We start from the raw sequence: 22,818 nt of genomic DNA, 5'->3' as shown, positions 1-22,818 counted from the left end.
AAGAATAATATATGGGCCGGTCGCACCCCAAGAGCTCCTAAAAGTGCAAAATTGCATCTACTTTAGAGGTAGAAATTGTCCCCCTTACCTCTTGCACCCATGTGCGGCTGCGCAAGTTGCACCAATGATATGTCCTCCTGCTAGGGGCCCACTCAGATGTTTTGCCCCCCCCCCCTGCCGAGCTGAACCCCTAGCTACACCTCTGCCTCATACACACGCAGCTCCGCTCCGTACATCCCCTACACACACGGCTCCGCTCCGTACACCCCATACACACACGGCTCCGCTCTGTATACCCCGTACACGCACGGCTCCGCTCCGCACACCTTGTACACACACAGCTCCGCTCCGTACACCTCGTACACACACGCCTCCGCTCTGTATACCCCATACACACACGGTTCCACTCCGCACACCTTGTACACATGCGGCTCCGCTCCATACACCTCTTACACACACGTGGCTCTGCTCCGTACACACACGGCTCCACTCCGTATACCTCGTACACACACGGCTCTGCTCCGTACACCTTGTACACGTCTCCGCTCCGTACACCTCGTACATACACGGCTCCGCTCCGTACACCCCATACACACACGGCTCCGCTCTGTATACCCCGTACACGAACGGCTCCGCACACCTTGTACACACACAGCTCCGCTCCGTACACCTCGTACACACACGCCTCCGCTCTGTATACCCCATACACACACGGTTCCACTCCGCACACCTTGTACACATGCGGCTCCGCTCCATACACCTCTTACACACACATGGCTCTGCTCCGTACACACACGGCTCCACTCCGTATACCTCGTACACACACGGCTCTGCTCCGTACACCTTGTACACACACGTCTCCGCTCCGTACACACGTGGCTCCGCTGTGTACACACACGGCTCCTCTCCGCACACCTCGTACACACGCGGTTCCGCTCCGTACACCTCGTACACATGTGGCTCGGCTCTGTACACCTCGTTCACACACGGCTCTTCTCCATACACCTCGTACACACACTGCTCTGCTCCGTACACCTTGTACACATGCGGCTCCGCTCCGTACACCTCGTACACAAGTGGCTCCGCTCCGTACACCTCGTACACACACAGCTCAGCTCCGTACACCTCGTACACTATCGGCTCCGCACCGTACACGTCGTACACAAGCGGCTCCGCTCCGTACACCTCGTACACAAGCGGCTCCGCTCCATACACCTCGTACACACAGCTCTGCTCCGTACACCTTGTACACACGGCTCTGCTCCGTACACCTCGTACACACGGCTCTGCTCCGTACACCTCGTACACACGCAGCTCTCCTACATCCACACTGTAAACCCCTCCTGACCCCACACATAAACTTCCCCTCATCCAGCACCATGACAACCAGCACAGCAGAGTCCTGCATACACTGAGGCCCCTGATCATGTGACCCCTGACTCCTCCCCTCCTGTGACCTCATCACAGGTCCTGTGTGCACAGAGCAGCCATATATGTGGAGTGCGGCTCTGCAGGTGGAGGTAGGTGCTGGGGCCCCGTTATTTGGGGGCTTCATTATTATCATTTACGACTTCCACACCAGTTTACCCTATTCCTGACCATGCACATTTGCGTCCTCTTTTTCATAAATGCCGGGCTCTTCTAGTTTTTTGTATTTATGTTTATATCAGTGGGGAATTACCGTAAGAGTCTTGAGTCGATAGAGCTGTGTGAGCGTGTTTTTACATGATGACCTGACATGACTTTTGGATATGGGACAGACCCCGACTCCATCTTAAAACAACCATAACTACAGGAAACCTGGACATTGGGATTCACAAGTACTGCGATATTCCCAGCTGTCTGACATACAGCACGAGGACAGACAGCCTTAACCCCTTCCCGACCTTTGACGCATACGCTGCGTCATGAAAGTCGGTGCCATTCCGACCCATGACGCAGCATATGCGTCATGGAAAGATCGCGTCCCTGCAGGCCGGGTGAAAGGGTTAACTCCCATTTCACCCGATCTGCAGGGACAGGGGGAGTGGTAGTTTAGCCCAGGGGGGGTGGCTTCACCCCCTCGTGGCTACGATCGCTCTGATTGGCTGTTGAAAGTGAAACTGCCAATCAGAGCGATTTGTAATATTTCACCTAAAAAACTGGTGAAATATTACAATCCAGCCATGGCCGATGCTGCAATATCATCGGCCATGGCTGGAAATACTAATGTGCACCCACCCCACTCCTCCGATCGCCCCCCCAGCCCCCCGATCTGTGGTCCGCTCCCCTCCGTCCTGTGCTCCGCTCCCCCGTCCTCCTGTCCGCTTCCCCGTGCACCAATCACACCCCCCGCGCTCCAATCAAACCCCCCCGCACTCCGATCCCCCCCCCCGCACACAGCGACCCCCCCGTGCTCCGATCCACCCCCCCCCCGCACAGCGATCCCTCACCCCGTGCTCCAATCCTTCCCCGTGCTCCAATCCTCCCTCCCGTGTTCCGATCCACCCCCCCATGATCCGATCCACCCCCCCGTGCTCCGACGCCCCCCCCGTGCCCTGATCTCCCCCCCCTTATACTTACCTGGCCGCCCGAGGTCCGTCCGTCTTCTTTCCTGGGCGCCGCCATCTTCCAAAATGGCGGGCGCATGTGCAGTGCGCCCGCCGAATCTGCCGGCCGGCAGATTCGTTCCACAGTGAATTTTGATCACTGAGATATAACCTATCTCAGTGATCAAAATAAAAAAAATAGTAAATGACCCCCCCCCCTTTGTCACCCCCATAGATAGGGACAATAAAAAAAATAAAGAATTTTTTTTTTTTTCACTAAGGTTGGGGTAAGAACTAGGGTTAGGGGTAGGGTTAGGGGTAGGGTTAGGGTTAGGGCTAGGGTTAGGGTTAGGGGTAGGGCTAGGGTTAGGGTTAGGGGTAGGGTTAGGGTTAGGGGTAGGGGTAGGGTTAGGGGTAGGGTTAGGGTTTCGGTATGTGCACACGTATTCTGGTCCTATGCGGATTTTTCCGCAGCGGATTTGAAAAATCCACAGTGCTAAACCGCTGCCGATTTATCGTGGATTTACCGCGGTTTTTCTGCGCATTTCACTGCGGTTTTACAACTGCGATTTTCTATTGGAGCAGTTGTAAAACCGCTGCGGAATCCGCAGAAAGAAGTGACATGCTGCGGAATGTAAACCGCTGCGTTTCCGTGCAGTTTTTCCGCAGCATGTGTACAGCGATTTTTGGTTCCCATAGGTTCACATTGAACTGTAAACTCATGGGAAACTGCTGCGGATCCGCAGCGTTTTCCGCAGCGTGTGCACAAACCTTTAGAATTGGGCTATGTGCACACGGTGCGGATTGGCCGCTGCGGATCCGCAGCAGTGTTCCATCAGGTTTACAGTACCATGTAAACATATGGAAAGCCAAATCCGCTGTGCCCATGGTGTGGAAAATACCGCGCGGGAACGCTGCGTTGTATTTTCCGCAGCATGCCAATTCTTTGTGCGGATTCCGCAGCGTTTTACACCTGTTCCTCAATAGGAATCCACAGGTGAAATCCGCACAAAAAACACTGGAAATCCACGGTAAATCCACAGGTAAAACGCAGTGCCTTTTACCCGCGGATTTTTCAAAAATGATGCTGAAAAATCTCATACGAATCCGCAACGTTGGCACATAGCCTTAGAGTTGGGTTGGAATTAGGGTTGTGGTTAGGGGTGTGTTGGGGTTAGGGTTGTGGTTAGGGGTGTGTTGGGGTTAGGGTTGTGATTAGGGTTACGGCTACAGTTGGGATAAGGGTTAGGGGTGTGGGGGGGTTAGTGTTGGAGGTAGAATTGAGGGGTTTCCACTGTTTAGGCACTTCAGGGGGTCTCCAAACGCAACATGGCGCCACCATTGATTCCAGCCAATCTTGTATTCAAAAATTCAAATGGTGCTCCCTCACTTCCGAACCCCGACGTGTGCCCAAACAGTGGTTTACCCCCACATATGGGGTACCAGCATACTCAGGACAACTGCGCAACAATTACTGGGGTCCAATTTCTCCTGTTACCCTTGAGAAAATAAAAAATTGCTTGCTAAAACATCATTTTTGAGGAAAGAAAAATGATTTTTTATTTTCACGGCTCTGCGTTGTAAACGTCTGTGAAGCACTTGGGGGTTCAAAGTGCTCACCACATATCTAGATAAGTTCCTTGGGGGGTCTAGTTTCCAAAATGGGGTCACTTGTGGGGGGTTTCTACTGTTTAGGCACACCAGGGGCTCTGCAAACGCAACGTGACGCCCGCAGACCATTCCATCAAAGTCTGCATTTCAAAAGTCACTACTTCCCTTCTGAGCACCCACGTGTGCCCAAACAGTGGTTTACCCCCACACATGGGGCATCAGCGTACTCAGGAGAAACTGGACAACAACTTTTGTGGTCCAATTTCTCCTGTAACCCTTGGGAAAATAAAAAATTCTGGGCTAAAAAATTATTTTTGAGGAAAGAAAACGTATTTATTATTTTCACGGCTCTGCGTTATAAACTTCTGTAAAGCACTTGGGGGTTGAAAGTGCTCACCACACATCTAGATAAGTTCCTTTGGGGGTCTAGTTTCCAAAATGGGGTCACTTGTGGGGGGTTTCTACTGTTTAGCCACATCAGGGGCTCTGCAAACGCAACGTGACGCCCACAGAGCATTCCATCAAAGTCTGCATTTCAAAACGTCACTACTTCACTTCCGAGCCCCAGCATGTGCCTAAACAGTGGTTTACCCCCACATATGGGGTATCAGCGTACTCAGGAGAAACTGGACAACAACTTTTGGGGTCAAATTTCTCCTGTTACCCTTGGGAAAATAAAAAATTGCGGGCTAAAATTCATTTTTGAGAAAATAATTTTTTTTTTTTATTTTCATGGCTCTGCGTTATAAACTTCTGTGAAGCACTTGAGGGTTCAAAGTGCTCACTACACATCTAGATTAGTTCCTTTGGGGGTCTAGTTTCCAAAATGGGGTAATTTGTGGGGGATCTCCAATGTTTAGGCACACAGGGGCTCTCCAAACGCGACATGGTGTCCGCTAATGATTGGAGATAATTTTCCATTTAAAAAGCCAAATGGCGTGCCTTCCCTTCTGAGCCCTGCCGTGCGCCCAAACAGTGGTTTACCCCCACATATGGGGTATCTGCATACTCAGGACAAACTGGACAACAACATTTGTGGTCCAATTTCTCCTATTACCATTGGCAAAATAGGAAATTCCAGGCTAAAAAATCATTTTTGAGAAAAGAAAAATTATTTTTTATTTTCATGGCTCTGCATTATAAACTTCTGTGAAGCACCTGGGGGTTTAAAGTGCTCAGTATGCATCTAGATAAGTTCCTTGGGGGGTCTAGTTTCCAAAATGGGGTCACTTGTGGGGGAGCTCCATTGCATAGGCACACAGGGGCTCTCCAAATGCGACATGGTGTCCGCTAACAATTGGAGCTAATTTTCCATTCAAAAAGTTAAAAGGCGCGCCTTCCCTTCCGAGCCCTGCCGTGTGCCCAAACAGTGGTTTACCCCCACATATGAGGTATCGGCGTACTCGGGAGAAATTGCTCAACAAATTTTAGGATCCATTTTATCCTATTGCCCATGTGAAAATGAAAAAATTGAGGCGAAAATAAATTTTTTGTGAAAAAAAAGTACTTTTTCATTTTTACGGATCAATTTGTGAAGCACCTGAGGGTTTAAAGTGCTCACTAGGCATCTAGATAAGTTCCTTGGGGGGTCCAGTTTCCAAAATGGGGTCACTTGTGGGGGAGCTCCAATGTTTAAGCACACAGGGTCTCTCCAAACGCGACATGGTGTCCGCTAACGATGGAGATAATTTTTCATTCAAAAAGTCAAATGGCGCTCCTTCCCTTCCGAGCCTTACCATGTGCCCAAACAGTGGTTTACCCCCACATGTGAAGTATCGGTGTACTCAGGAGAAATTGCCAAACAAATTTTAGGATCCATTTTATCCTGTTGTCCATGTGAAAATGAAAAAATTGAGGCTAAAAGAATTTTTTTGTGAAAAAAAAGTACTTTTTCATTTTTACGGATCAATTTGTGAAGCACCTGGGGGTTTAAAGGGCTCACTATGCATCTAGATAAGTTCCTTGGGGCGTCTAGTTTCCAAAATGGGGTCACTTGTGGGGGAGCTCCAATTTTTAGGCACACGGGGGCTCTCCAAATGTGACATGGTGTCCGCTAAAGAGTGCAGCCAATTTTTCATTCAAAAAGTCAAATGGCGCTCCTTCCCTTCCAAGCCCTGCCGTGCGCCCAAACAGTGGTTTACCCCCACATATGAGGTATCAGCGTACTCAGGACAAATTGGACAACAACGTACGTGTTCAGTTTCTCCTTTTACGATTGGGAAAATAAAAAAATTGTTGCTGAAAAATCATTTTTGTGACTAAAAAGTTAAATGTTCATTTTTTCCTTCCATGTTGCTTCTGCTGCTGTGAAGCACCTGAAGGGTTAATAAACTTCTTGAATGTGGTTTTGTGCACCTTGAGGGGTGCAGTTTTTAGAATGGTGTCACTTTTGGGTATTTTCAGCCATATAGACCCCTCAAACTGACTTCAAATGTGAGGTGGTCCCTAAAAAAATGGTTTTGTAAATTTCGTTGTAAAAATGAGAAATCGCTGGTCAAATTTTAACCCTTATAACTTCCTAGCAAAAAAAAATTTTGTTTCCAAAATTGTGCTGATGTAAAGTAGACGTGTGGGAAATGTTATTTATTAACTATTTTGTGTCACATAACTCTCTGGTTTAACAGAATAAAAATTCAAAATGTGAAAATTGCGAAATTTTCAAAATTTTCGCCAAATTTCCGTTTTTATCACAAATAAACACAGAATTTATTGACCTAAATTTACCACTAACATGAAGCCCAATATGTCACGAAAAAACAATCTCAGAACCGCTAGGATCCATTGAAGCGTTCCTGAGTTATTACCTCATGAAGGGACACTGGTCAGAATTGCAAAAAACGGCAAGGTCTTTAAGGTCAAAATAGGCTGGGTCATGAAGGGGTTAAAGGGGCGGCACGCACTGGCTTGCCATTCAAGCAGAGCCAGTAAACTTTCAGGGCACCAATAACCCTATTATCCTCACTCCTGTGCTTAACCACTGTGCCCGCCCCTGATAGACGTTAACCTTAGTGTATGTTTCCACGTTCAGGAAATGCTGCGTTTTTGATGCTTCGTTGAGCCGCAGCATCAAAAACACAACATCCAGATGTTCCAAAATAAGAGACGTGGCAAGGGTATATATATAGTATAACAATATTTCTTTATTAAGTAATGGTGATAACATATATGTATGTGCACATATGGAAGGATATAAAAACACAATCGCAACAATAAAATCAGAGAATTAAAAATGAAAATATATATCGGTAGATATAAGGTATGCCAAAGAAGGTTAATATCAGGTCTCTCGTAAAAAATGGATTGCATAATAAAAAGCATAATTGCTTTTTCCAGGACATCCCTCCTGACAGCACCAACAAGAGGTTGTCCTTCTTATCCTTGATAGGGACAGGAACACACAAGAGGTTAAAAGGCCCCTCCCTCCACCACCCTCTCAGTGTTTTTTCTGTCCCTATTAGGGACAGACGCAGAAGAGATTTACCTTTCCTCCAGGAGCAGGAGCCCGGACGCAGGAGGATCGGGCGGGGATCCTCGTCATCCTCCCCCCTTTATCTTGACCCCGCTGTACAAGGGGTCCCTCAGCCTGGTCCACGTGGGCAGTGGACCCTGAAGTGAGCCGCTTCCCCTCCCAAGGGGCTCTCGGCTCGCGCGGCGCGCCCAGAGTGCATTTTACATGCACAGAAGAGGATTTCCGGTTTCGTGGTGGGTCGCGCCCTCTAGCATCCAGCGTGCGTTCCACCGTGGAACGCATTTCCGGCATATATTTGAAAAAAAGGTGCCAACCCTAGGAATTAAACAGGGACCGCCTTTTTCCTGACGATTCAGATGGAAGATAGGTGAGACTATTTAAGGCCGGTTTCACACGTCAGTGGCTCCGGTACGTGAGGTGACAGTTTCCTCACGTACCGGAGCCACTGACACACGTAGACACAGTGAAATCAATGCATCTGTGCAGATGTCATTGATTTTTTGCGGACCGTGTCTCCGTGTGCCAAACACGGAGACATGTCAGTGTTCGTGGGAGCGCACGGATTACACAGACCCATTAAAGTCAATGGGTCTGTGTAAAACACGTACTGCACACGGACGTTGTCCGTGTGCCGTGCAGGAGACGGCGCTACTGTAAGCGCTGTACCCCCCACTGGTGCTGAAGCCGCCATTCATATCTTCCCTGCAACAGCGTTTGCTGTAGAGAAGTTATGAATAATCGTGTTTAAAATAAAGCTCCATGTCCCCGGCCCCCTCCCACCCCCTGTGTGCCCACCCGCTGTTCTTAAAATACTCACCCGGCTCGCGCTGCTTCCTGTACTGGCTGCACCTTTACTGTATGTGCGGTCACGTGGGGCCGTCCATTACAATCATGAATATGCGGCTCCACCTTCCATAGGGGTGGAGCCGCATATTCATTACTGTAAATGAGCGGCCCCACGTGACCGCTTATACAGTAGAAGGTGCAGCCAAGACAGGAAGCAGCGCCAGCGAGGGAGCCGGGTGAGTATTTTAAGAACAGCGGGGGGGCGCACAGGGGGTGGGGACATGGAGCTTTATTTTAAACACGATTATTCATATCTTCTCTACAGCAAACGCTGCTGCAAGGAAGATATGAATGGCCGCTTCAGCACCAGATGCAGGGGACAGCGCTAAACTTTAGCGCTGTCTCCTGCACGGTGCGTGTGGTACCCAGTGGGCACATGGGCGGCACACGTGTGCCACACTGATGTGCCACAGAAACGCACCGGCACACTGACACGGATAATTCCGGTACCGATTTTTCCGGTACCGGAATTATCTGGACGTGTGAGACTGCCCTAAGGCATGGTAGGGGGTGGGAGTTGATGTTCAGTGCATCAGATCAGCCAGCTATGGAAGGACACTCCGTTAGTGAGTGTCTGGGACTTTGTGCCTTACTCTGCCCGTCTGTCTCTCTGTCTTCTGGCCACAACCAATTAGAGGGGATATATTTAATAGTATATTCCTTTGTTCCATTATAGGACAAGGAAACCCCTAAAAGGACCATGGCTACATCTGTGCCTAAAAAGAAGGATAAGGAGTCTGCCATTTATAACGCAAAATTACCTGACTCATACGGGAAACAATTATGCCCACCAGAGTGCATCACGAAAGTGGTCAAAGATGAACACTCCTCTTTTATGTCGGACATAAGAACCATAATTAGGGAGTAAGTTCCACATCCCTCCCGAGTAGGCCCTAGACCAAAGAGACCACGATAGGAGATGGAGTTCAGTTCTGAAGGCGAGGAGACCTCAATTGACTCCGATGCAGAACAGGAGGAAAGTGAGGAATTTGTGCCGGGTCTCCCAGAAAAAAAAAATATCGCTTTTCCTGGGAAGATACAGACAGCTTGTTGTCAGGAGTACTATGGGATTAGGCGATACGGGTCTACCTCCTTCCTCAGTACAGGATCAAATGTTTGGCGGCTTGAGATGCCGTACGAATAAAGTATTTCTGGTCAATATGCACATTAAAGCTATGATTCTAGAGGAATGGGAGGAGGTTTAGAAAAAACTCACTAAGATTTAGGACACGTCTCCCATTTGAGTTGGAGGATATTAAATTATGAGAAGAAACCCAGAAAGTTGATGTCCCAATAGCCAGGGTAACAAAGAAAATGGCTATCCCCTTTGAAGACTCTTCATGCCTTAAAGATTCTATGGATAGAAAGGCGGACTTCTAAAGAAGTCATGGGAATGTTCAGCTGCTACAATTAAGGTGAACATAGCCTCCACCTCGGTTGACAGATCCATGAATATATGGTTAGAGGACTTAGAGGCTCATTTCAACCCAGGGAAGAAATCCTGGAATCCTTGCCGTTGCTCAAAATGGCAACAGCTTTTATGGCGGATGCCTCAGCGGAATCAATTAGATTCACCGCAAGGAATGAAGCCCTAACAAATTCTGTAAGATGCGCAATATGGCTGAAAACCTGGTCAGGGGACTGCAACTCAAAAATAAATTATGCTCCATCCCCTTTTCGGGCCTTCGAGTTTTTGGTCCAGTTCTGAACGACATGCTGGAGAAAGCTTTGGATGACAAAAAAGGTTTCCCAGAAGAGAAACCTAAAAGGGTGGTGTCCTTTCGTAGACCATACGCCTATCAGAGACCAGAGTACAGAGGAAAGGGAAAAACTGGTAGATGGAGCTACTCAAAAGGCGGCAAGGGAAAAAAGTACCCCTTCCAGTTCATCAGTTAGCTCTCAAAGGCAATGACACCAGATTGGTTGGGGGGTGACTTCAAAACTTTCTCCCAGCTTGGTCAAAGATATCCAAATATCCATGGATAATACAGACAATAAAGGAAGGATACAGAATCAAATTCATACAGTTACCCCAAGGAAGATTTCACCTAACAATGGCCCAGTCTCTCCAAGTTCCAAAAAGGCTGCTATCGGATGTAAATAAATTAATACGTTTAGGAGCAGTGGTTCCGGTACCGGAAGCAGAAAGAGGTCGGGGGTACTATTTGAGCCTCTTCTCAATCAAAAAACCAAGAGGAGACTATCCCACAATAATAAATCTAAAATCCCTGAACAGATGGGTTACTTACAAAAGATTCAAGATGGAATCTATAAAATCTACAACCCCGCTAACCAAACAGAGTATGGTCATGAGCACGCTAGATCTGAAAGAAGCGTACTACCACGTACCAATTCATCCCCACAGCCAGCAATTTGTGAGATTCGCGCTGACAGATGGAAAGGAAGTTCGTCATTATCAGTTCAGGTGTCTACCCTTTGGTTTTTCTTTAGCACCACACATTTTTTCCAAAATAATGGCAGAAGGGATGGCCTTCCTCAGAGAGCAGGGAATAGAAATTTTCCAGTATGTGGATGATTTCTTCTTGATCGCAGAGTCCCCACAGCTCCTCAGAGCCAGTTTAACATCAACCGTCTTATTATTAAACAACCTGGGGTGGATAATAACCTGGGGAAAATCTAACCTAATGCCAGGAAAACAAAGTTTTCCTAGGAATTCTCTTGGATTCCGAAAAACAGATGTCCTTCCTACCAGAAAAAAAGCAGGAATAATTAAGAGTCAAAGTCTTAGCCTTCAAAAGGAAATATAAAGTGTCCATCAGAGATGCTATGGGAATTCTGGGACTGATGACGGCCTCTATTCCAGGAGTCCGGTGGTGTCAATCTTACAACATCAAATCCTGTCAACTTGGAACAGAAGGACGGAAGGTCCGGACAAAAGATTAAGACTATCAACACTGACACTAAAATCTCTAAGCTGGTGGACATCTGCAAGCAACCTAAAGAAAGGGGGTATGTGTACACCGTCCCCATTCATATTAATTACCACAGACGCCAGCGGCAAAGGCTGGGGGCACAGGTGCAGGATCAGTACACACAGGGCATCTGGCAAAGTTCAGATCCTCCCGGATCTTCCACCCTCCGAGAACTACAAGCAGTCTGGGAGACACTAAGGTGGTGCGGATCAAAATTAAAAAACAAACACATCCGCATTCTATCAGACAATGTTACTACAGTCTCCTCAGGCATCAAGGAGGCCCGAGACATCACCGTCTACAAGCAGTCGCACGAAAGATCTTCCTTTGGGCAGAAAAGATGGTTCTCTCGGTGACTGCAATACACTTGAAAGGCTCCCAAAACGTTGTCGCAGATTTTCTCAGCCAGAAAACAATCCAGCAGTCAGAGTGGGAGCTGAAATCGGAAGAATGTGGTCGCATAATACACCGATGGGGTACTCCCCTAGTAGACCTGTTTGCCACAATGAAAAATTCAAAGACAAGGAAATTCTCTTCTCTAAATCAGGGAGACAGACCAACAGGGGTGGATGCCCTATCTCTCAAGTGGGACATGGGCCTGGCATATGCCTTTCCCCCCTTTCCTCTAATCCCAGCAGTTCTGAAGAAAGTCCAAGAAGATCAAGCCACAGTCATCATGATAGTACCCTTCTGGCCCAGAAGGAGTTGGTTTCCCCTTCTCAGGAAGATGGCCATAGGATTCTGAGCGGGAAATGCTGAGGACAAGGGGACTCTCCAAGGCAGTCATAACAACTATACAGAGTAGTAGGAAGCCAGTGACTTCGGCCATATATACGAAAATATGGAAAAATTCACTTCTCAGTTTCCTGAAGCTAAGTCTGACATTCCCAAAATTCTAGAGTTTTTACAGGCAGCCTTTGAAAAAGGCCTGAGGCCTAGTACTTTTAAAGTACAAATCTCAGCCTTAAGTGCTTTTTTGGACTTGCCACTAGCATCCCATCCTTGGATTCAGCGTTTTATTAAATCCACAAGCAGATTACGTCCCACAGTTAGGGACTATGTCCCTCCATGGGATTTGAACATTGTCCTAAACGGTTTGTGCAAAACCCCGTATGAACCCGTGGAAAATTCGGGCATAAAATCTCTCTCCCCTAAAGCTGCTTTCCTTGTGACCATAACTATGGCCAGAAGAATTGGGGAATACAGGCTTTTTCCATAAAAAGCCCATACCTAAAAATCCTAGAAGATTGCATTATTCTGAGATTAGACCCCGCCTTTCTTCCAAAGGTGGCATCCTTCTTTCACATGAACTAGGAAATAGTTTTACCTTCCTTTTCTCAAAATTATAAGAATGATCAGGAGAAGGCTTTTCACTCTCTAGATGTCAAAAGGATAGTCCTCCGATACTTGGAGGTCACAAAGGACTGGCGAATAGACTCCAATTTGTTTGTACAATTTTGGGGGAAAATTACGGGGAAAAAAGCATCGAAAGCAACATTGGCTCGATGGGTAAAATCAGTAGTCCATCTGACCTACTCAGCTGAGGGCGAATCACCTCCAGTCAATGTTAAGGCACACTCCACAAGAGCAGTAGCCACATCCTGGGCTGAACAAGCAGGTGCCTCTGTGAACCCGATGTGCAGGGCCGCAACCTGGTCAAATATAGGTAAGTATCTTTTGCAAACACTATAAATTGGATGTGTTGGCAAGCCAAAATTGACCTTCAGGAGGAAAATCCTCCAGGCAGTAGTCCCACCCTAATCATATCCTCTGGTATTCTCCTGTTGGTGCTGTCAGGAGCAATGTCCTGGAAAGTAGGCATTAGAGCTGTCTGTAATAGGTTTTTCAGGAGTCCATCATGACAGCACCAATTATATTCCCTCCCTTTTTAGAAAATTCCTATCTGATATGTGACGATAACGTATGTAGAAGGAATGTGAAATAAAACTTTGTTGCATCCATCCTGGTGTGGTACTTGGAAAAATCACTGAGAGGGTGGTGGAGGGAGGGGCCTTTTAACCTCTTGTGTGTTTCTGTCCCTATCAAGGGTAGTAATAATAATAATAATAATAATTTTATCTATATAGCGCCAACATATTCCACAGTGCTTTACAAATTATAGAGGGGACTTGTACAGACAATAGATATTACAGCATAACAGAAATACAGTTCAAAATAGATACCAAGAGGAATGAGGGCCCTGCTCGCAAGCTTACAATCTATGAGGGAAAGGGGAGACACGAGAGGTGGATGGTAACAATTGCTTTAGTTAGTCGGACCAGCCATAGTGTAAGGCTCAGGTGCCATAGAAAAAAATCAGAAAAAATACATACCATGAGATATGGCCTTCCCAAAACCCTGTATGATGACAAATGCGCACATAGCAGGATGCAGCAGGCCTCCACTGATAAAGGCTAGGAGCGGCACAGGTGCAAACTACTTGATAAAAACAGCCACCCCAACCTAACATTGCAGGGTTTGGCTGCCTAGCAGAAAAAATGCACATTGATATAACTCACATAGGACGCCAGTCACACTGATAGGTGTGGTGCACAGTGTCTGTATGCAACCTATTGATGACGCCCCTTGTATTAAGAGGCGGGCTGCCCAGCACTATAATATGCAGAACACAGTGACAGGCGCCCCAGAAAAACCTAGCCAACATAGAGGCCTGGCCACATCCTGCAAAAAAGGATATGATATAGTGCAAAAAAAATGCATGCGTATGATAAACACATACACTATATGAGGTATTGGTTTAATATTTTGGCCAAAATAAAGTAAGCCCGCAACCCAACGTCAAGGGTGAGTTATATCAATGTGCATTTTGTCTGCTAGGCAGCCAAACCCTGCAATGTTAGGTTGGGGTGGCTGTTTTTATCAAGTAGTTTGCACCTGTGCCGCTCCTAGCCTTTATCAGTGGAGGCCTGCTGCATCCTGCTATGTGTGCATTTGTCATCAGACAGGGTTTTGGGAAGGCCATATCTCATGGTATGTATTTTTTTGTGTAAGGCTCAGGTGCTCATGTAAAGCTGCATGAACCAGTTAACTGCCTAAGTATGTAGCAGTATAGACACAGAGGGCTATTAACTGCATAAAGTGTATGAAAACATGATGCGAGGAACCCAATTATGTTTTTTTTTTTTTTAATGGGCCACACAGGGATAGTTAGGTTAATGCGTTGAGTCGGTAGGCCAATCTGAACAAATGAGTTTTTAGGGTACGCTTAAAACTGTGAGGATTGGGGATCAATCGTATTAACCTAGGTAGTGAATTCCAAAGAATCGGGGCAGCACGTGTAAAGTCTTGGAGATGGGAGTGGGAGGTTCTGATTATTGAGGATGCTAACCTGAGGTCATTAGCGGAGTGGAGGGCACGGGTAGGGTGGTAGACTGAGACCAGAGAGGAGATGTAGGGTGGTGCTGAGCCATGGAGTGCTTTGTGGATGAGGGTAGTAGTTTTGTACTGGATTCTTGAGTGGATGGGTAACCAGTGTAATGACTGGCACAAGGTAGAGGCATCGGTGTAACGGTTGGTGAGGAATATGATCCTGGCTGCAGCATTCAGGTCAGATTGGAGCGGGGAGAGTTTGGTAAGAGGGAGGCCGATTAGTAGAGAGTAACAATAGTTCAGACGAGAATGAATAAGTGAAGCATAAGAGTTTTTGCAGAGTCGAAAGTAAGAAAAGGGCGAATTCTAGAAATGTTTTTGAGATGCAGATAAGAAGAGCGAACCAGTGATCGGATGTGGGGGTGAATGAAAGCTCGGAATCAAGTATGACCCCAAGGCAGCGGGCATGTTGCTTTGGAGTAATGGTGGAACCGCACACGGAGATGGCAATGTCAGGCAAAGGTAGGTTAGTAGAGGGAGAAAACACAAGTTCAGTTTTTGACAGGTTCAGTTTCAGATACAGGGAGGACATGATGTTAGAGACAGCGGTAAGACAATCGCTGGTATTTACTAAAAAGGTCGGCGTGATAACAGGAGAAGAAGTGTATAATTGGGTGTCGTCAGCATAGAGATGGTACTGGAAACCAAATCTACTGATTGTTTGTCCAATGGGGCAGAATACAAAGAGAAGAGGAGGGGGCCTAGGACTGATCCTTGAGGAACCCCAACAGTAAGGGGAAGGTGCGAGGAGGGGGAACCAGCAAAAGATACAGTGAAGGAGCGGTCATAGAGATAGGAGGAGAACCAGGAGAGAACGGTGTCCTTGAGGCCGATGGAGCGGAGCATAGTGAGGAGGAGCTGATGATCCACAGTGTCGAATGCTGCGGAGAGATCCAAGAGAATTAGCATGGAGTAGTGACCATTAGATTTAGCTGTTAGTAGGTCATTAGAGACTTTATTGAGGGCAGTTTCACTAGAGTGTGAAAAGCGGAAACCAGATTGAAGAGGATCTAGAAGAGAGTTATCTGAGAGATAGCGGGTAAGACGGGAGTGGACCAGGCGTTCGAGGAGTTTAGAGATGAAGGGAAGATTAGAGACAGGTCTATAATTAGCAGCACAGTTTTGATCGAGGAATGGTTTTTTAAGTAATGGATGTATGATGGCATGCTTAAAGGGAACCTGTCACCTGAATTTGGCGGGACTGGTTTTGGGTCATATGGGCGGAGTTTTCGGGTGTTTGATTCACCCTTTCCTTACCCGCTGGCTGCATGCTGGCTGCAATATTGGATTGAAGTTCATTCTCTATCCTCCATAGTACACGTCTGCACAAGGCAAGATTGCCTTGCACAGGTGTGTACTATGGAGGACAGAGAATGAACTTCAATCCAATATTGCAGCCAGCATGCAGCCAGCGGGTAAGGAAAGGGTGAATCAAACACCCGAAAACTCCGCCCATATGACCCAAAACCAGTCCCGCCAAATTCAGGTGACAGAGTCCCTTTAAATGAGGATGGGAAAAATACCGGAAGTGAGAGAAAGGTTGAATATTTTTGTTAGGTGAGAGGTGACAGCCGGGGAAAGGTACTGGAGGAGATGTGATGGAATGGGGTCACTGGTGCAAGTGATTGGGCGAGAAGATGCAAGGAGCCTGATTACTTCTTCTTCTGTAACTGGTTCAAAGTCAGAGAGTGAACTAGATGCAGTGGAGGAGGGAGGACAGTGCATGGTATGAAGAGATTGGGAGATGCTTTCCAAGTAAGAAGGTAAGTAGGACAACCTCATGTTGGTGCTGTCATGATGAAAAATCTGTTACCGGTAGGTCTAAGGCCTCCTTTTTTTTTATTCAGTTCCTGAAATGTCTATAAGTGAGGATGAAACAACATGCATTTACATATGTTAGAGTTTACAAACTGTAACAGTTTGATAACTGGAAAATCTCACATCATAAGGTCAGATATAGTCAGTGATGGGTAATGCTGTGTTATATGCTGTAACAATAAATGAGAAAAAGCCGCCTGCTCCTCTACAGTAGTTACAAACAGACACGGCTCTCAAGTCACCAGTTGCACATAAATAGTAAGAAATATAATATGTAGGTCTAGTATAATCATAGTAAATTTGTTTACAGTAAACGATATCTATAATTTTTGTATGTAACCCCTTTCTCATGTACAGCACCATGGAATTAATGGTGCTATATAAATAAATAATAGTGTAAGCTGCCTGCAGCCATAGGTGTATGTGTAGAAGACTGCAAGTTCTGTATCCAAGTCAGTCACTCTACCTACATACAATAGACAAGACCGGGTTGAAAACTGGGCCCATGATGTGTCCTCCAGAGCAAGGTGCAGCATCACACTAGGAGTGCCCACTGAATGCCCCACCACGTGCGGAGTTATTAGTGCCCACTCACCGCCCTGCCATGTGCGGAGTTATTAGTGCCCACTCACCGCCCTGCCATGTGCGGAGTTATTAGTGCCCACTCACCACCCTGCCCTATGCAGAGTTGCTCCCCAAATATTTATTTTATATTTGATGAAACATATATGCTAAGGCTCCAGGTAATCCACTCGGGCATGTGCTATCCACCATCTTAGGTAATATAAAATAAGCACTTGGTGGATATACACCGATTCTGCAACATATGAGGGGGACAATATACAGAAACAGGATGGATATGTCAAGCAGGTCAGCTTGCAACATAAGAGGACTAAAGGCTGCCATAGCTACAAAAATAAAGCACAGAGATGGAAGTCATGTACAGATTATATGTACAGTGAGGAAAATAACCAGGAGACACCGGATCTTTATACATAGCATGATCCGTATATAGCAGAGTGATGAATGATAACATGTACCCCAGGTCTGTATCCATGATAAGTATACAGCACATTTGGACGGAGCCTTTACACAGATACCACATATATGGAGAAAGTAACCTGGTTGCACTGAATCTGTGCACACAAGATGATCAGTATATAGCAAAGAGGAGGTCACATACAGATTACAAGACTCCATAAATGGGAAGGGGAGAGGGAATAATACCCACACAGCAGGGTTAGTATACACAGCATTAACATGAAGTGCAGCAACAAAGGCCCCTTTCACACATCAGTTTTTTGCCGTCAGTCGCAATGCGTCGAATTTTGAAAAAAAAAACGAATTCAGCGACTGATGCCGCCAGATCCTTTTTTATCTCATAGACTTGTATTAGCGATAAATTGAGACAGATGGCCTCATGTTTGATCTGTCGTTTGCTGGATCCACCGAAAATTGATTGTCCGGCTTCCGGAGACGACGGACAAAGTAACGTTTTTTGTGTATGTCGAAAAATCGGACAGTGACGGATCCATCACCGTCTGTCGTTTGCTCAAATGGAAGCCTATGGGCGTCGGATCCGTCAAATGATGGAATCTGGCAACAGATCCGTTTTTTAAACTGAGCATGCTCAGATACAATTAGCCAGCCCCCAATTAGGAAACGTATAGAAATCCTGCCAGGTAGTGGTTCACTCATTCATGTACCAGCAATCAAGCCAGCGGGAGTCCAGCCAGCCCAAGACCAGCCACAGAGCCAGGCCAGCCAGTAGAAGCCAGGTCGGCCAGCCAGTAGAAGCCAGGTCGGCCAGCCAGTAGAAGCCAGGCCTACCAGCCATAGCCAGGCCTGCCAGCCACAGAGCTAAACCTGCCAGCTAGCGGAAGCCAGGCCTACCAGCATCAGAGCCAGGTCAGCCAGCCACAGAGCTAAGCCTAGCAGCCACACAGCCAACTAGCGGAAGCCAGGCCTACCAGCCACAGAGCCAGGCCAGCCAGCAGAAGCCAGGCCTAACAGCCAGGCCAGCCAGCCACGGAGCTAAGTCTGTCAGCCACACAGCCAGTGGAAGCCAGGCCTATCAGCAACAGAGCCAGACCAGCAACAGAGCAAGGCCAACCACAGAGCTAAGCCTGTCAGCCAGGCCGGCCAGCGGAAGCCAGGCCTACCAGCCATATAGCCAGGCCTGCCAGCGGAAGCCAGGCCTACCAGCAACAGAGCCAGGCCAGCAAGCCACAGAGCTAAGCCTGTCAGTCACACAGCCAGGCCAGACAGCAGAAGCCAGGCCTATCAGCAACAGAGCCAGGCTAGCCAGCAGAAGCCAGGCCTACCAGCCACACAGCCAGGCCAGCCAGCGGAAGCCAGGCCTGCCAGCCACAGAACTTTGCCTGCCAGCCACACAGCTAAGCCTGCCAGCCACACAGCCAGGCCAGCCAGCGGAAGGCAGGCCAGCCAGCCACAGAGCTAAGCCAGCCAGCCACAGAGCTAAGCCTACCAGCCACACAGCCAGGCCAGCCAGTCTCCGTAATGTCTTCATCTGGGATCCCTCCCTCATATCATCAGCGAACTGAGGTAAATATACAGTACAGACCAAAGGTTTGGACACACTTTCTCATTTAAAGATTTGTCTGTATTTTCATGACTATGAAAATTGTACATTCACACTGAAGGCATCAAAACTATGAATTAACACATGTGGAATTATGTACTTAACAAAAAAAGTGTGAAACAACTGAAAATATGTCTTATATTCTAGGTTCTTCAAAGTAGCCACCTTTTGCTTTGATGACTGCTTTGCACACTCTTGGCATTCTCTTGATGAGCTTCAAGAGGTAGTGACCGGGAATGGTTTTCAATTCACAGGTGTGCCCTGTCAGGTTTAGTTAGTGGGATTTCTTGTCTTCTAAATGGGGTTGGAACCATCAGTTGTGATGTGCAGAAGTCTGGTGGATACACAGCTGATAGTCCTACTGAATAGACTGTTAGCCGCTTTTTTCTTGCCATAAAACAAGTTCTAAAAAAAGAAAAACGAATGGCCATCATTACTTTAAGAAATGAAGGTCGGTCAGTCCGAAAAATTGGGAAAATTTGAAAAAGTGTCCCCAAGTGCAGTGGAAAAAACCATCAAGTGCTACAAAGAAATTGGCTCACATGAGGACCGACCCAGGAAAGGAAGACCAAGAGTCACCTCTGCTTCTGAGGATAAGTTTATCCGGGTCACCAGCCTCAAAAATCGCAGGTTAACAGCAGCTCAGATTAGAGACACAGAGCTAAGCGTGTCAGCGACACAGCCAGGCCAGCCAGTGGAAGCCAGGCCTACCAGTTACAGAGCCAGGCCAGCCAGCAACAGAGCTAAGCCTGCCAGCCACACAGCCAGGCCAGCCAGCGGAAGCAAGGCCTACCAGCCACAGAGCTAAGCCTACCAGCCACACAGCCAGTCCAGCCAGTCTCAGTAATGTCTTCTTCTGGGAGCCCTCCCTCACATCGTCAGCAAATATATATACATATATTTTGTGATGTTAACATTTTTTGTACACATAACAATATGCATTAATTCTTGTTTAACAGGAAGCCGCAGTATCGGAGGTGCTTCCAGACGGAGACGGTCGCGGTGGAGAAAGACCCGGAGCGGGCTCACATTTTGTAAGTTTCTTCCATGCATCGCAGAAACAGATAATTACAGACATCACAGTACACACAACACATAAGCCTATATCCAAGCACATCATTTTAAATTTTTTCTTTCTTTAGTCTTCCGATTGTGGGGCTCAACATAGAGGTCCTCAAAGCGCCCTCCAGGGTCGTCGGCGTGCGCGTCTGGGCAATTGGCATAGCATAAGTACCTTTTTTTTGTTTTTTTTTTTTTGTTTGTTTTTTTATTTTTCCACTTCATGTTGATAATTTGAGTGTAATGTTTTTGTTTTTTTTGTCTTTTTTTAAAAGGCTTCACAGCATGCTCCCGACTCTGACGGTGAGGAGGCAGGTCTTGACATCGACCTCCTCATCGATCTAGTCCGAGAGCGGGAGCCGCTGTGGAACATGGGGGACCGCTGCCACGCTGATGTTGTTGTGACCCGTTGGCTCTGGGAGGAAGTGTGCAACGAAGTTGTGGAACATTGGGAGGACCTTGATGTTCGGGCCCAGAATCAAGCGCGTAAGTACTCACGGTTAAGTAAGTTATGTTGTTGGATGTAATGTGTTGTATACCAACTAATTTGTGCTTTCAATTTATAGGGGACAGAGTTATCAAGCCGTGGCTGTCACTCAGGAATTGCTTCAAGAAGGCGTTCAACAAGGAGATGCAGGCCCCGAGTGGATCAGGAGGATGCAGAAGCTCGAAGTACAACTATGCTATAGTCCTGTCGTTCCTTCGGTCGACTATGGGGAGCAGAAGGTAAATATTCCCCACCCCATTTAGTAAGTAAAAATGTTTACATGTGTAACCTTTTTTTTTGTTGTTGTTTCAGCCAGGGCCAAGCAATAGCAAAATTTTAATTACATTTTTTTTTCTTTGTTCGACAGCACCGTCTGCAGCACTTGGGAGTCTGCAGAGTTGAAACCTTCTGAAGAGATCCCGCAGGAGTCCGCCACCGGGAACCACTTCGACAGACCCAACCCATCTGCACCTTCCCTCACATCTGTTCCTCGGTCCCATCTACCAGCGCTGGAGCATCGTGGCAGACTTCGTTACATGAAGCTGCTGGTGAGGATGTAGCTTTTCCTTTATCCCACCCTTCTGACACTGCTGCCACCTATAGAACACCCTTGGGTTGTGGGCAGCAGCGCCATAGGGGTCAGGAAAAGAACTATGCGCCCGAGTTCTTGCATCTAAATGCATGCTTCCAGAACTCGTTAAACTGTTGTCTGAGCAAATCACTGCTGGATTCAACCTCATGAACAACAGTTTGCTTGAATTGAGCTCGCGTCTGGATAGGATGCATTTAGATGCAAGTAAATCGCCCAATCATTCCTTTTTCCAAACAGTAGTTGAGCGCATAGACAAGCTATCTCATGACTAGCAGATGCATGTAATGCAAGCCTGCCAGTTTGCTCTAGCACAGGTTAGCTCCCAAGCCCCTCCACCCGCCCCGGTAGTTCCTCCCGCACCTGCCTCCCCCCCAGCCACTGTCCCTCCTCCCCCTCCTGTACTATACCAGCTTCCTGCTCCATACCAGTTCCCAACCACAGCATCTGCGCCTCCACTCCGTGAACAACCTGTAATCGAGACCCACTACCACCAGTCTCCTTCCACACCCATCATGCCCCAAATACAACCCTCTTCTTCACCCACCACCTCTTCTGTCTCCCAATCCCTCCACCCCTCAAACCTTGCCAAATCCCATCCCTACTCCCGGTTTTGTCCACCCATCCTCTTGGTTTCTCCACCCCTTCACCTTGTGTTTCCAATCCGTCACCACCACAATCCACTCTCCATACTTCCACTGTCGAAGTGGTCCGATCTATCAGCCCCTCCAGTACTATTTCCACCCCAAACTACCTTAATTTATAATTTTGTAGTACATATTTTTTTTTTATAAAAAGCTTTATTGTCTTTCATTTATTTAATGAATAAGGTACAATACTTTGGGTAACATGGTACCAAACTTTGGTTAATAGAAAAAATTCATGGTGTAATCACAAATATGAAAACTGCAATGGGTTTGGTACTCCAACATATATTCTATCAAAAGACAAAGCTATCAAACCATCTCATCCTGCCAGTCTACTCTTCCTTGAGGTGAAATAAAGTACTCTGCAAATTTGTCCCTCATTCTTGAAACTGCCACAGGACTTCGAAAAGTAATATTGTGATAATCATACAAGGATGTTTCAACCAAATTGTCACCCATGGCAATCTGTTCCCTGCATATTAGGAAATTGTGCAGGACCACACAAGCTTTCACCACCTCGTCCACAGTGTCCGTCTTCAGGTTGATACTGGTCAACAGAACTCGCCATTTGGATGTCAGAATGCCAAAAGCGCACTCAAACATTCTTCGTGCTCATGTTAAGCGGTAATTAAACACTCTTTTCGTTGGCGTCAATCCACTACTGGAGTATGGTTTCAGCTGGTGTTCTGAGAGTTGGAACGCTTCATCTCCAACACATACAAATGGCATTGGTGGCCCAGAGGTTTCAGGAAGCGATCTTGGTGGTGGAAATTGGAAGCTGTTTCCTTATAAATGGCGCCCCATTGCAGACACTTTAAAAACTTGAGTCATTGGAGCGG

General features: G+C 47.1%; 1 protein-coding gene across 2 annotated transcripts in view; it reads left to right on the top strand.

Annotated features, from left to right (window-relative positions):
* The first annotated feature begins 1,477 nt into the window (after positions 1 to 1,477).
* LOC138663726 (oocyte zinc finger protein XlCOF22-like) overlaps positions 1,478 to 22,818 on the top strand; it is a 29,522-nt gene continuing 8,181 nt past the window's right edge. For both annotated transcript variants that reach the window (XM_069750048.1, XM_069750046.1), the window contains exon 1: positions 1,478 to 1,520. The gene's annotated coding sequence lies outside the window, so the exon portion shown is untranslated. The remainder of the gene's footprint in view (positions 1,521 to 22,818) is intronic.

The sequence above is a fragment of the Ranitomeya imitator genome, chromosome 2, assembly GCF_032444005.1.
Source record: "Ranitomeya imitator isolate aRanImi1 chromosome 2, aRanImi1.pri, whole genome shotgun sequence".
Taxonomy (NCBI): domain Eukaryota; kingdom Metazoa; phylum Chordata; class Amphibia; order Anura; family Dendrobatidae; genus Ranitomeya; species Ranitomeya imitator.
Note: the sequence above shows the minus strand (reverse complement) of the source record. Positions and strands in the feature narration are given on the sequence as shown.